The sequence below is a fragment of the Triticum aestivum genome, chromosome 3B, assembly GCF_018294505.1.
Source record: "Triticum aestivum cultivar Chinese Spring chromosome 3B, IWGSC CS RefSeq v2.1, whole genome shotgun sequence".
Lineage (NCBI taxonomy): Eukaryota > Viridiplantae > Streptophyta > Magnoliopsida > Poales > Poaceae > Triticum > Triticum aestivum.
Window position 1 is genome coordinate 178,967,979 of NC_057801.1, and position 12,647 is coordinate 178,980,625.

Here is a 12,647-nt window from a genome sequence, read left to right on the forward strand (position 1 = left end):
TTTTTGAAGAGCAAACAAGATCAGCTAGGCTACTTGATTGCATCCAGTCTGAGGATTGAGAAGGGGCTGACCACCTTGACTCAAAACCAGGAGAGCCTGGAGAGGATCATGGAGCAGAAGTTCTATGACTTGGATGTGAAGGTAACTGAGATCCAGTCTGTTGTTGAGCAGCTTCAGGATAATATGCAGGAGAGGAAGGGCAAGACAACCACTGATGCATTTGCCAGAGTGCCTAGAGCTCAGAGATCAGTTGCAGTGCCAGTGACAGACACCAAAGCCACTTCATCTGCACCAGCTACAGCTCCTACAGCTCCAGTGCAACCAGCTCCAGCACCTACACCTCCAGCTCCATCCATATCTACTGAAGTCTTCGTCCAAGGAGCCATCTCTACACCACCACCTAAAGATCAAGCCTGAGAGTTGATCTAGTGCTATGCATTTTCTATGAACTTTTTGATAACTTGTTGCCAAAGGGGGAGAAAAACGTATAGATCATAGGCTTCGAGAGAGAGTGTTGCTTTTTATTCTCTCTTGCTTTGGTGGTTGAACTTTATTCGCTTGTTTGAGATACTTTATGTCTGTGTGATACTTGGATGATCATGTGTTTGATCATATGCTACATTTATGCTTGTTGGATGACATTATCCCATTTATCTCTATATGATCATTCACTTTGCTTGGTGATGAGTGCATGTATTCAATCATTATCAATTTGTGCGCTCCACCAAGATGTATGTGACATGGAAGAGTAACCCATGAGCCTAACTCTTTGTGCATTTGCAGTCCAAAGCAAATCTTAAACTATGAACAAATTTAGGGGGAGCTCTTGCTTATCACATACCTCTCAAAGCGACAATGTTTTTCACTCTTATTATCATTTGTCGAAGCTTTGATCTATATGTTGTCATCAATTACCAAAAAGGGGGAGATTGAAAGTGCAACTATTCCTAGGTGGTTTTGGTAATTCCTAACAACATATAGCTCATTGAGCTAACATCATTCCAAGATGAATATTTCAGGAAAAGCTCAATGAATGGCATTGCATGGATGAGAAAAGTGGATCCCTCAAAATGCTAAGGATAAAAGGATTGGCTCAAGCTCAAAAGCTCAAGACTCTACATTTTATATTTTAGTGATCCAAGATCACATTGAGTCTATAGGAAAAGCCAATACTATCAAGGAGGGATGAGGTGTTGCTTAATGAGTTTCTTGCTCCACAGTGCTTAGTGATATGCTCCAAAACCCTCAACAACTTTCTCACATCCACATATGACCTAAACCAAAAGTTAAACTCGGCCCTACCGATTATTTCTACCCGGCGCCACCGAGTTTAGATGTCATAGCCACTGCCACAAACCCTAGGCAAATCGGTCTCACCGATAGGGATCTCGGTCTCACCGAGATGGGATTGTAATCTCTCTGTTTCCCTTCGTAACGTTTCGGTACCACCGAGATGAGCGATCGGTCCCACCGAGATTGCAATGTAAACTCCCTATTTCCTTTTCGTAACATTTTGGTCTCACCGAAATGAGCAAACCGGTCCCATCGAGTTTACATGACCAACTCTCTGGTTAGCTTATTACCAAAATTGGTCTCACCGAGTTTGTGTAATCGGTCTCACCAAGATTATGTTATGCCCTAACCCTAACCATATCGGTCCTACCGAGTTGCATGTCGGTCCCACCGAAAATCCTAACGATCACTAGATTTGCTGAATCGGTCCGACTGAGTTTCTCAATTCGGTCCCACCGAGTTTGGCAAGTTGTGTGTAACGGTTAGATTTTGTGTGGAGGCTATAAATACCCCTCCACCTCCTCTTCATTCGTGGAGAGAGCCATCAGAACAAACCTACACTTCCAACTTGTTGTTTCTGAGAGAGAACCACCTACTCATGTGCTGAGGCCAAGATATTCCATTCCTACCATATGAATCTGATCTCTAGCCTTCCCCAAGTTGCTTTCCACTCAAATCTTCTTCCCACCAAATCCAAATCCTGTGAGAGAGAGTTGAGTGTTGGGGAGACTATCATTTGAAGCACAAGAGCAAGGAGTTCATCATCAACACACCATTTGTTACTTCTTGGAGAGTGGTGTCTCCTAGATTGGCTAGGTGTCACTTGGGAGACTCCGACAAGATTGTGGAGTTGAACCAAGGAGTTTGTAAGGTCAAGGAGATCGCCCACTTCGTGAAGATCTACCGCTAGGGAGGCAAGTCCTTCGTGGGCGACGGCCACGGTGGGATAGACAAGGTTGCTTCTTCGTGGACCCTTCGTGGGTGGAGCCCTCCGTGGACTCGCGCAACCGTTACCCTTCGTGGGTTGAAGTCTCCATCAACGTGGATGTATGATAGCACCACCTATCGGAACCACGACAAAAACATCCATGTCTGCAATTGCGTTTGAATCCTCCAAACCCTTCCCTTTACATTCTTGCAAGTTGCATGCTTTACTTTCCGCTGCTCATATACTCTTTGCATGCTTGCTTGAATTGTGTTAAGATTGCTTGACTTGTGCTAAGATAGCTAAAATCTGCCAAAGACTAAAATTGGGAAAAGGATAAGTTTTTATTTGGTCAAGTAGTCTAATCACCACCCCCCCCCTCTAGACATACTTTCGATCCTACACTATCTCCACGAATGAATAGGAGGTGGAGGGGTATATATAGCCTCCACATAAAATCTAACCATTACACACAACTTGCCAAACTCGATGGCACCGAATTGGTAAACTCGGTCGGACCGATTCAGCAAATCTAGTGACCGTTAGGATTTTCGGTGGGACCGACATGCAACTCGGTAGGACCGATATGATTAGGGTTAGGGCATAACGTAATGTCGGTGAGACCGACTACACAAACTCGGTGGGACCAATATTGGTAATAAGCTAACCAGAGAGTTAGTCAGGTAAACTCGGTGGGACCGATTCGCTCATTTCGGTGGGATCGAAATGTTACGAAAAGGAAACAGGGAGTTCACATTGCAATCTCGGTGGGATCGATCGCTCATCTCGGTGGTACCGAAACATTATGAAGGGAAACAGAGAGATTACAATCCCATCTCGGTGAGACCGAGATCCCTATCGGTGAGACCGATTTGCCTAGGGTTTGTGGCAGTGGCTATGACATCTGAACTCGGTGGCGCCGGATAGAAAGAATCGGTAGGGCCGAGTTTGACTTTTGGTTTAGGTCATATGTGGATGTGAGAAAGTAGTTGAGGGCTTTGGAGCATATCACTAAGCACTATGGAGCAAGAAACTCATAAAGCAACACCTCATCCCTCCTTGATAGTATTGGCTTTTCCTATAGACTCAATATGATCTTGGATCACTAAAATATAAAATGTAGAGTCTTGAGTTTTTGAGCTTGAGCCAATCCTTTTGTCCTTAGCATTTTGAGGGGTCCACTTTTCTCATCCATGCCATGCCATTCATTGAGCTTTTCCTGAAATATTCATCTTGGAATAATGTTAGCTCAATGAGCTATATGTTGTTAGGAATTACCAAAACCACCTAGGGATAGTTGAACTTTCAAGTATTAAGTTCATAAAGAACAGAGTAACGCATTAAGAAAGATGACATGATGTGGAGGGATAAACTCATGCAATATGATATAAACCCCATCTTTTTATCCTCGATGGCAACAATGCAATACGTGCCTTGCTGCCCCTGCTGTCACTGGGAAAGGACACCGCAAGATTGAACCCAAAGCTAAGCACTTCTCCCATGGCAAGAAAGATCAATCTAGTAGGCCAAACCAAACTGATAATTCGAAGAGACTTGCAAAGATAACTTAATCACACATAAAAGAATTCAGAGGAGATACAAATATTTCTCATAGATAAACTTGATAATAAACCCACAATTCATCGGATCTCGACAAACACACCACAAAAAGAGTTACATCGAATAGATCTTCGAGAAGATCGAGGAGAACATGGTATTGAGATCCAAAAAGAGAGAAGAAGCCATCTAGATAATAACTGTGGACCCGAAGGTCTGTGGTAAACTACTCACAACTCATCGGAGAGGCTATGGTGTTGATGTAGAAGCCCCCCGTGGTCGATCCCCCCCTCTAGCGGAGCGCCGGCGATGGCTCCAAGATGGGATCTCGCGGATACAGAAGGTTACGGTGGTGGAAATAGTTTTTCATGGTCGCCCTTGATGTTCTCGGGGTACGTGGGTATATATAGGAGGAAGAAGTAGGTCGGTGGCCGCCCGAGGGGGCCATAAGATAGGGGCGTGCCCTCCACCCTCATGGCCGCCTCGGCTGATTCTTGACTTGCACTCCAAGTCCTCTAGATCATGTTCGTTCCAAAAATCACGCTCCCGAAGGTTTCATTCCGTTTGGACTCCGTTTGATATTCCTTTTCTTCGAAACACTGAAATAGGCAAAAAAACAGCAATACGGGCTAGGCCTCCGGTTAGTAGGTTAGTCCCAAAAATGATATAAATGTGTAAAGTAAAGCCCATAAACATCCAAAACGGGTAATATAATAGCATGGAACAATCAAAAATTATAGATACGTTGGAGACGTATCAAGCATCCCCAAGCTTAATTCCTGCTCGTCCTCGAGTAGGTAAATGATAAAAGCAGAATTTTTTATGTGGAATGCTACCTAGCATAATTCTCAATGTAATTTTCTTTATTGTGGCATGAATGTTCAGATCCAAATGATTCAAAATAAAAGTTCATATTGACATAAGAAATAATAATACTTCAAGCATACTAATCAAAGCAATCATGTCTCTTCAAAATAACATGGCTAAAGAAAGTTATCCCTACAAAATCATATAGTTTGGCTGTTGCTCTATCTTCATCACACAAAGTATTTAATCATGCACAACCCCGATGACCAGCCAAGCAATTGTTTCATACTTTAGTAAACTCAAACTTTTTCAACTTTCACGCAATACATGAGCGTGAGCCATGGACATAGCACTATATGTGGAATAGAATGGTGGTTGTGGAGAAGACAAAAAAGGAGAAGATAGTCTCACATCAACTAGGCGTATCAACGGGCTATGGAGATGCCCATTAATAGATATCAATGTGAGTGAGTAGGGATTGCCGTGCAATGGATGCACTAGAGCTATAAAAGTTTGAAAGCTCAACAAAAGAAACTAAGTGGGTCTGCATCCAACTTGCTTGCTCACGATGACCTAGGGCATTTTGAGGAAGCCCGTCATTGGAATATACAAGCTGAGTTCTATAATGAAAAATTCCCACTAGTATATGAAAGTGACAACATAGGAGACTTTCTATCATGAAGATCATGGTGCTACTTTGAAGCACAAGTGTGGTAAAGAGGATAATAGCATTGTTCCTTCTCTCTTTTTCTCTCATTTCATTTTTTTTTCTTTTCCTTTTTTTTCTCTTTTTTTCTTTCTTTTAGGACTTTTCTTTTTTTCTTTTGGCCTTTATTTTTTTTCTTTCTTTTCTTTTTCTTTTTTTATAAAGTCTGAAGCCTCATCCCGACTTGTGGGGGAATCCTAGTCTCCATCATCCTTTCCTCACTGGGACAATGCTCTAATAATGAAGATCATCACACTTTTATTTACTTACAACTCAAAATTACAACTCAATTCTTAAAACAAGATATGACTCTATATGAATGCCTCCGACGGTGTACGGGGATATGCAATGAATCAATAGCGACATGTATGAAAATTATGAAGGTGGCCATGCCACAAATACGATGTCAACTACATGATCATGCAAAGATCAATATGACAATGATGATGCATGTCATATAAACGGAACGGTGGAAAGTTGCATGGCAATATATCTCGGAATGGCTATGGAAATGCCATAATAGGTAGGTATGATGGCTGTTTTGAGGAAGGTATATGGTGGGTGTATGGTACCGGCGAAAGTTGCGTAGCACAAGAGGTGCTAGCAATGGTGGAAGGGTGAGAGTGCGTATAATCCATGGACTCAACATTAGTCATAAAGAACTCATATACTTATTGCAAAAATCTACAAGTCATCAAAAACAAAGTACTACGCGCATGCTCCTAGGGGGATAAATTGGTAGGAAAAGACCATCGCTCGTCCCCGACCGCCACTCATAAGGAAGACAATCAATAAATAAAATTGTGCTCCAACTTCATCACAAAGTGGTTCACCATACGTGCATGCTACGGGAATCACAAACTTCAACACAAGTATTCTTTAAATTCAAATCACCCAACTATCATGACTCTAATATTACCACCTCTAATATCTCAAAACAATTATCAAGTATCAAATTGATCATAGCATCCAATTCACTTCCTATGATAGTTTTTATTATACCCAACTTGGATGCCTACCATTCTAGGACCAATTTTATAACCATAGCAAATACCATGCTGTTCTAAGAGACTCTCAAAATAATATAAGTGAAGCATGAGAGATCAACAATTTCTACAAAATTAAGCCACCGCCGTGCTCTAAAAGATATAAGTGAAGCACTAGAGCAAAAACTATCTAGCTCAAAAGATATAAGTGAAGCACATAGCGTATTCTAATAAATTCCAATCAAGTGGGCTTCTCCCAAAAGGTGTGTACAGCAAGGATGATTGTGGAAAACTAAAAGCAAAGACTAATATCATACACGACGCTCCAAGCAAAACACATATCATGTGGCGAATAAAAATATAGCTCCAAGTAAAGTTATCAATGAACGAAGACAAAAGAGGGGATGCCTTCCGGGGGCATCCCCAAGCTTAGGATTTTGGCTATTCTTGAATATCTTGGGGTGCCATTGGCATCCCCTAGCTTAGGCTCTTGCCACTCCTTATTCCATAGTCCATCAAATCTTTACCCAATACTTGAAAACTTCACAACACAAAACTCAACAGGAAATCTCATAAGCTCCGTTAGTGCAAGAAAGCAAAACCACCACATAAGGTACTGTAATGAACTCATTATTTATTTATATTGGTGTTAAACCTACTGTATTTCAAGTTCTCTATGGTTCATACCACTTAATACTAGCCATAGATGCATCAAAATAAGCAAACAACACACGAAAGGCAGAATCTGTCAAAAACAGAACAGTCTGTAGTAAAATCTGTATCAAACGTATACTTCTGGAACTCTAAAAATCCTAAAATATAGGAAGTCCTGGGAAATTTGTTTATTGATCTACAGCAAAAAGAATCAACGCAAAAGAACGTTTCTGTTAATTAACAAAACTAATTTCATGCGCGCAAAGTTTGTGTTTTTCAGCAGAATCAAATTAACTATCACCATAGGTTATCCTATAGGTTCTACTTGGTACAAACGCTAATTAAAACATAAAAACACATCTAAACAGAAGGTAGATGCAAAATTTATTACTAAACAGAAACAAAAACAAAAAACACAAATAAAATTGGGTTGCCTCCCAACTAGCGCTATCGTTTAACGCCCCTAGCTAGGCATAAAAGGGAGGATAGATCTAAGTAGTGCCATAATAATAAGATAGATCTTGAAAACTCATATCATATTCTCTATGTTCAGCAGCAAGTTTTCTTTGAGGCAAGCAAAAGTAATCAAAAAGGCTAAATTTAATGGGACAAAAGTCCCCAAGATCAATCACAGGAGGAGTGGGTTCCTCCTTTGACCCCTCATATTGCACAACTAATTCATCATTATAAGCATTCTTTTGGCAGAATTTCGTGAGCCTATACTCAAGAGAGTATCCTAGCTCATTATTCGAAGAGCAAAATCATTATTAAGTTCAGAAATTCTATCAACTAGGACATTGGTAGGAACCTTTTTTCTAAGGTTTTCATTGAAAGCAACATAGTCCAAAGATTGAAAACGCTTAATTTCCTCTTGATCGAAGAGGATCGCCTCTATGGGATGACGACCGGCGTCCACCCTATAGTGCGCAAAGATTTATTTGGCCTCTCTTATTATAAATATAAACTCATGAGCTAAAAAGATAGTAACAACGCGCTTAACAGAAGAATGCTCAATATTAGAAAATTCCAGGAAAATTCTTTGTATGCAAGGATGCATATGCATAAATTGTCTTTCAAGCTCAACTGCAAGCATAGCGATAGCATCCGCAAGACTACTAGTTCTATGAAGAATAGAACCACCCATGGATGGTAAAGCACCGGCACAAGTAAAGAAATCTTGAATAACACCTTCTCCAATAATGTTACCACTACCGATTCGAAACTTTTTAGTATGCAAGATAGGGGGTTCTTCAGCAGGAGCATCAGAATTTTCCATGTTATCATTATTGTCCATATCGACGATAATCTCCCCAATTTCAAACATAACGGCAAACAAAAGCGAGGAAGAAGAAGAGAGCAAGCGAAAGAGAGAGGAGAAGATTGGGAAAGAGAGGGCGAATAAAACGGCAAGGGTGAAGTGGGGGAGAGGAAAACGAGAGACAAATGGCAAATAATGTAAATGCGAGGGAGATGAGTTTGTGATGGGTACTTGGTATGTCTTGACTTAAGAGAAGATGTCCCCGGCAACGGCGCCAGAAATCCTTCTTGCTACGTGTTGAGCTTGCGTTGGTTTTCCTTGAAGAGGAAAGGGTGATGTAGCAATAGTAGCGTAAGTATTTCCCTTAGTTTTTGAGAACTAAGGTATCAATCCGGTAGGAGGCTCCTCAAAAGTCCCACGCACCTACACAAACAAACAAAGAACTCGCAACCAACGCAATAAAGGGGTTGTCAATCCCTTCACGACCACTTGTGAAAGTGAGATATGATAGAGATAATATGATAAGATAAATATTTTTGGTATTTTTGTGATATAGATTGGAAAAGTAAAGATGCAAATAGAAGTAGATTGAAAGCTTATATGATAAGAGATAGACCCAGGGACCATAGGTTTCACTAGTGGCTTCTCTCAAGATAGCATAAGTATTACGGTGGGTGAACAAATTACTGTCGAGCAATTGATAGAAAAGCGAATAATTATGAGATTATCTAGGCATGATCATGTATATAGGCATCACGTCCGTGGCAAGTAGACTGACTCCTGCCTGCATCTACTACTATTACTCCACACATCGGCCGCTATCCAGCATGCATCTAGAGTATTAAGTTCATGAAGAACAGAGTAACGCATTAAGAAAGATGACCTGATGTAGAGGGATAAACTCATGCAATATGATATAAACCCCATCTTTTTATCCTCGATGGCAACAATACAATACGTGCCTTGCTGCCCCTGCTGTCACTGGAAAAGGACACCGCAAGATTGAACTTAAAGCTAAGCACTTCTCCCATGGCAAGAAAGATCAATCTAGTAGGCCAAACCAAACTGATAATTCGAAGAGACTTGCAAAGATAACTTAATCACACATAAAAGAATTCAGAGGAGATTCAAATATTTCTCATGGATAAACTTGATCATAAACCCACAATTCATCGAATCTCGACAAACACACCGCAAAAAGAGTTACATTGAATAGATCTCCAAGAAGATCAAGGAGAACATGGTATTGAGATCCAAAAAGAGAGAAGAAGCCATCTAGCTAATAACTATGGACCCGAAGGTCTGTGGTAAACTACTCACAACTCATCGGAGAGGCTATGGTGTTGATGTAGAAGCCCTTCGTGGTCGATCCCTCCTCCGGCGGAGCGCCAGCGAAGACTCCAAGATGGGATCTCGCGGATACAGAAGGTTACAGTGGTGGAAATAGTTTTTCGTGGTCATCCTTGATGTTCTCGGGGTACGTGGGTATATATAGGAGGAAGAAGTAGGTCTGTAGCCGCCCGAGGGGCCCACGAGATAGTGGGGCACGCCCTGTAGGGGTGGACGCGCCCTCCACCCTCGTGGCCGCCTCGACTGCTTCTTGACTTGAACTCCAAGTCCCCTGGATCATGTTCGTTCCAAAAATCACGCTCTCGAAGGTTTCATTCCGTTTGGACTCCGTTTGATATTCCTTTTCTTCGAAAGACTGAAATAGGCAAAAAACAGCAATATGGGCTGGGCCTCCGATTAGTAGGTTAGTCCCAAAAATGATATAAATGTGTAAAGTAAAGTCCATAAACATCTAGAACGGGTAATATAATAGCATGGAACAATAAAAATTATAGATACGTTGGAGACGTATCAACCACCTTCGGATAAAATTGACAGAAGAGACCATCCCAGCCATGACAGCAGGCGCGCCACCCGACGCGTGGCACCTGCCGCCACACGGGCAAGCGGCAGCACCTACCGCCACATGCCCAGGCGGCAGCAAGCGCATAACAACCAGCTACTGCCCAAGACGGAACGGGGGATTGCATGTGGCCCCGGTCGTCTAGCGGCGTGGCGGCAGTACTGTTTTGCATGCACTGTGTTTGCATGCTACTATGTTTCCTTTCGTCTGTGTTTCGTTTCGTCTGCGTTTCATTTTGTCTGTGTTTTGTTTCGTCTGACGAATAATGCCGGAGATTCGTATACCTATGATGTTGATTCCTACGCATGCAGTACAATGTTTTTGCAAATAATAATCATTTATTTACAAATAATAAAACGAGCCTCCGTCACGGGCCTCATGGCCAGCCTCCTCGCGCCGGGCGATTCACCCGACGGACCTTCACCGCCGCAGGCCTCATCGTCGGCCTCTTCGCGCCGGGCGAGTCACCTGGCAGACCTTCACCGCCGCGGGTCTCATTGTCGGCCTCTTCGTGTCGGCCTCATCGCCTAGCGTACCTTCGCCGCCGCAAGCCTCATCGTCGGCCTCTTCGTGTCGGCCTCATCGCCCGGCGGACCTTCGCCGCCGCAGGCCTCATCGTCGGCCTCCTCACGCCGACGTCGATGATGAGGCATGCGGTGGCGAAGGTACGCGAGGAGGCAGACGGACATTGAGGCCGATGATGAGGCCCGCGACGGAGCAGGTCCGCTGGGCGATGATGTCGGCACGAGGAGGCCGACGATGAGGCCTGCGGTGGCGAAGGTCCGCCGGGCGATGAGGCCGACGTGAAGAGTCCGACGATGAGGCCTGCAGCGTCAAAGGTCCGCCAGCCGATGAGGCCGACGCGAAGAGGCCAATGATGAGACCCGCGGCGGTGAAGGTCTGCCGAGTGACTTGCCCGGCGCAAGGAGGCCGACGATGAGGCCTGCGGCGGTGAAGGTCCGCCGGGTGAATCGCCCGGCACGAGGAGGCCGACCATGAGGCCCGTGACGGAGGCTCGTATTATTATTTGTAAATAAACGATTATTATTTGCAAAAACATTGTACTGCATGCGTAGAAATCAACATGATAGGTATATGAATCGGTGGCATTATTTGTCAGACGAAACGAAACGCAGACGAAACGAAACATAGTAGCATGCAAACACCGCGCATGCAAAACAGTACTGCCTCTACGCCGCTAGGCATCCGGGCCACATGCAATCCCCTATTCCATCTTGGGCGGTAGCTGGCTGTTATGCGCTTGCTGTCGCCTGGGCATGTGGCGGCAGGTGCTGCCGCCTGCCGGCGCAGCGGCAGGTGCCACGCGTCGGCTGGCGCGCCTGCCGCCACGGCTGGGATAGTCTTTTCTGTCAATTTCATCGAAAAATGATCTCTTTTGCGCAGATGGTCTTTTTGGACAAAAAATCGTTGTACTTGTACATATTGGAATTGTAGCAAAACAAAGTGATGGATGGTCTACAAGATGATCTGGATAAATTCATCTCCAGGGTAAAAGAGCCAACCATCATGCATGTTGTTTGGTTGAAAATAATATTGCCACACCAGTGTGCTAGGGAGGCGGATCTTCTTCCATCATGCATTCTTGCCATCTGAGGTTGCCAAACCCGACATTCATGCTTTTTAAGAACTATAAGAATATGGTAGTATGAGAAACATGTAGGCAAGGTGTATTTGATAGGGAGTAAATGTATATCTCTAAAAAAGATAAGTCTAACCTAAAAAAAGGATTAGTCGAGACGCGCAACAAACTTACTAGTCTTTACCTAATAATAAAGCAAATTGGGTTTCTTTCGTCCGTCATGGCATTTTTTTAGAAAAGTCTCTCTATTTCAGAGAATTCAACCCGCAGTCTTGTTTTAAGTTAAAACGAATCGTTATTTTTGTATTTTACACAAAAGTCCCTATTTTTTCTTGAAATCAATCCGCCGTCCGGATTTAAGTCACACCCGAACCGTTATTTTTACATTTTTCGAACCCCCTGATGTTTTAGGTAATTCATCCGCGGATCATATTTAAGTCAAACAAATACTTTTTAAAATCATCCATATCTTTTAAACCGTAACTCCGATTTGAACATGTTATATATGAAATTTGATTAGAAAAATATGTAGAATATGAATATGAGATTATTTTTACCTGTTAACTATTTTTAAATATTATTTTGGAATATATTTGAGTCAAACCAAATGATTTTCTAAATTATATGTATCTTTTAAACCGTAACTTCAATTTTAACATATTATATATGAAATTTTATTAGAAAAATGTGTGGAATCTAAATATGATGTTAATTTTACCTGTTATATATTTTTAAAATATTTTTATGGAAGCAAACTTATAATTTATAGCGCAAGATCCGTTTTTTTCATACCAACGGCAATCCTGATTGCAAATAAACACCCCACTATAACCATATACGGAAAAGAAAACATCTATAACTACACGTGCATACCTCTGAAAAATGTCGCAAGAAAAATAACAGATTTCTCATCGCGAGAGTGGGAAAAAGCGAGAGAGAGAGAGGGAGA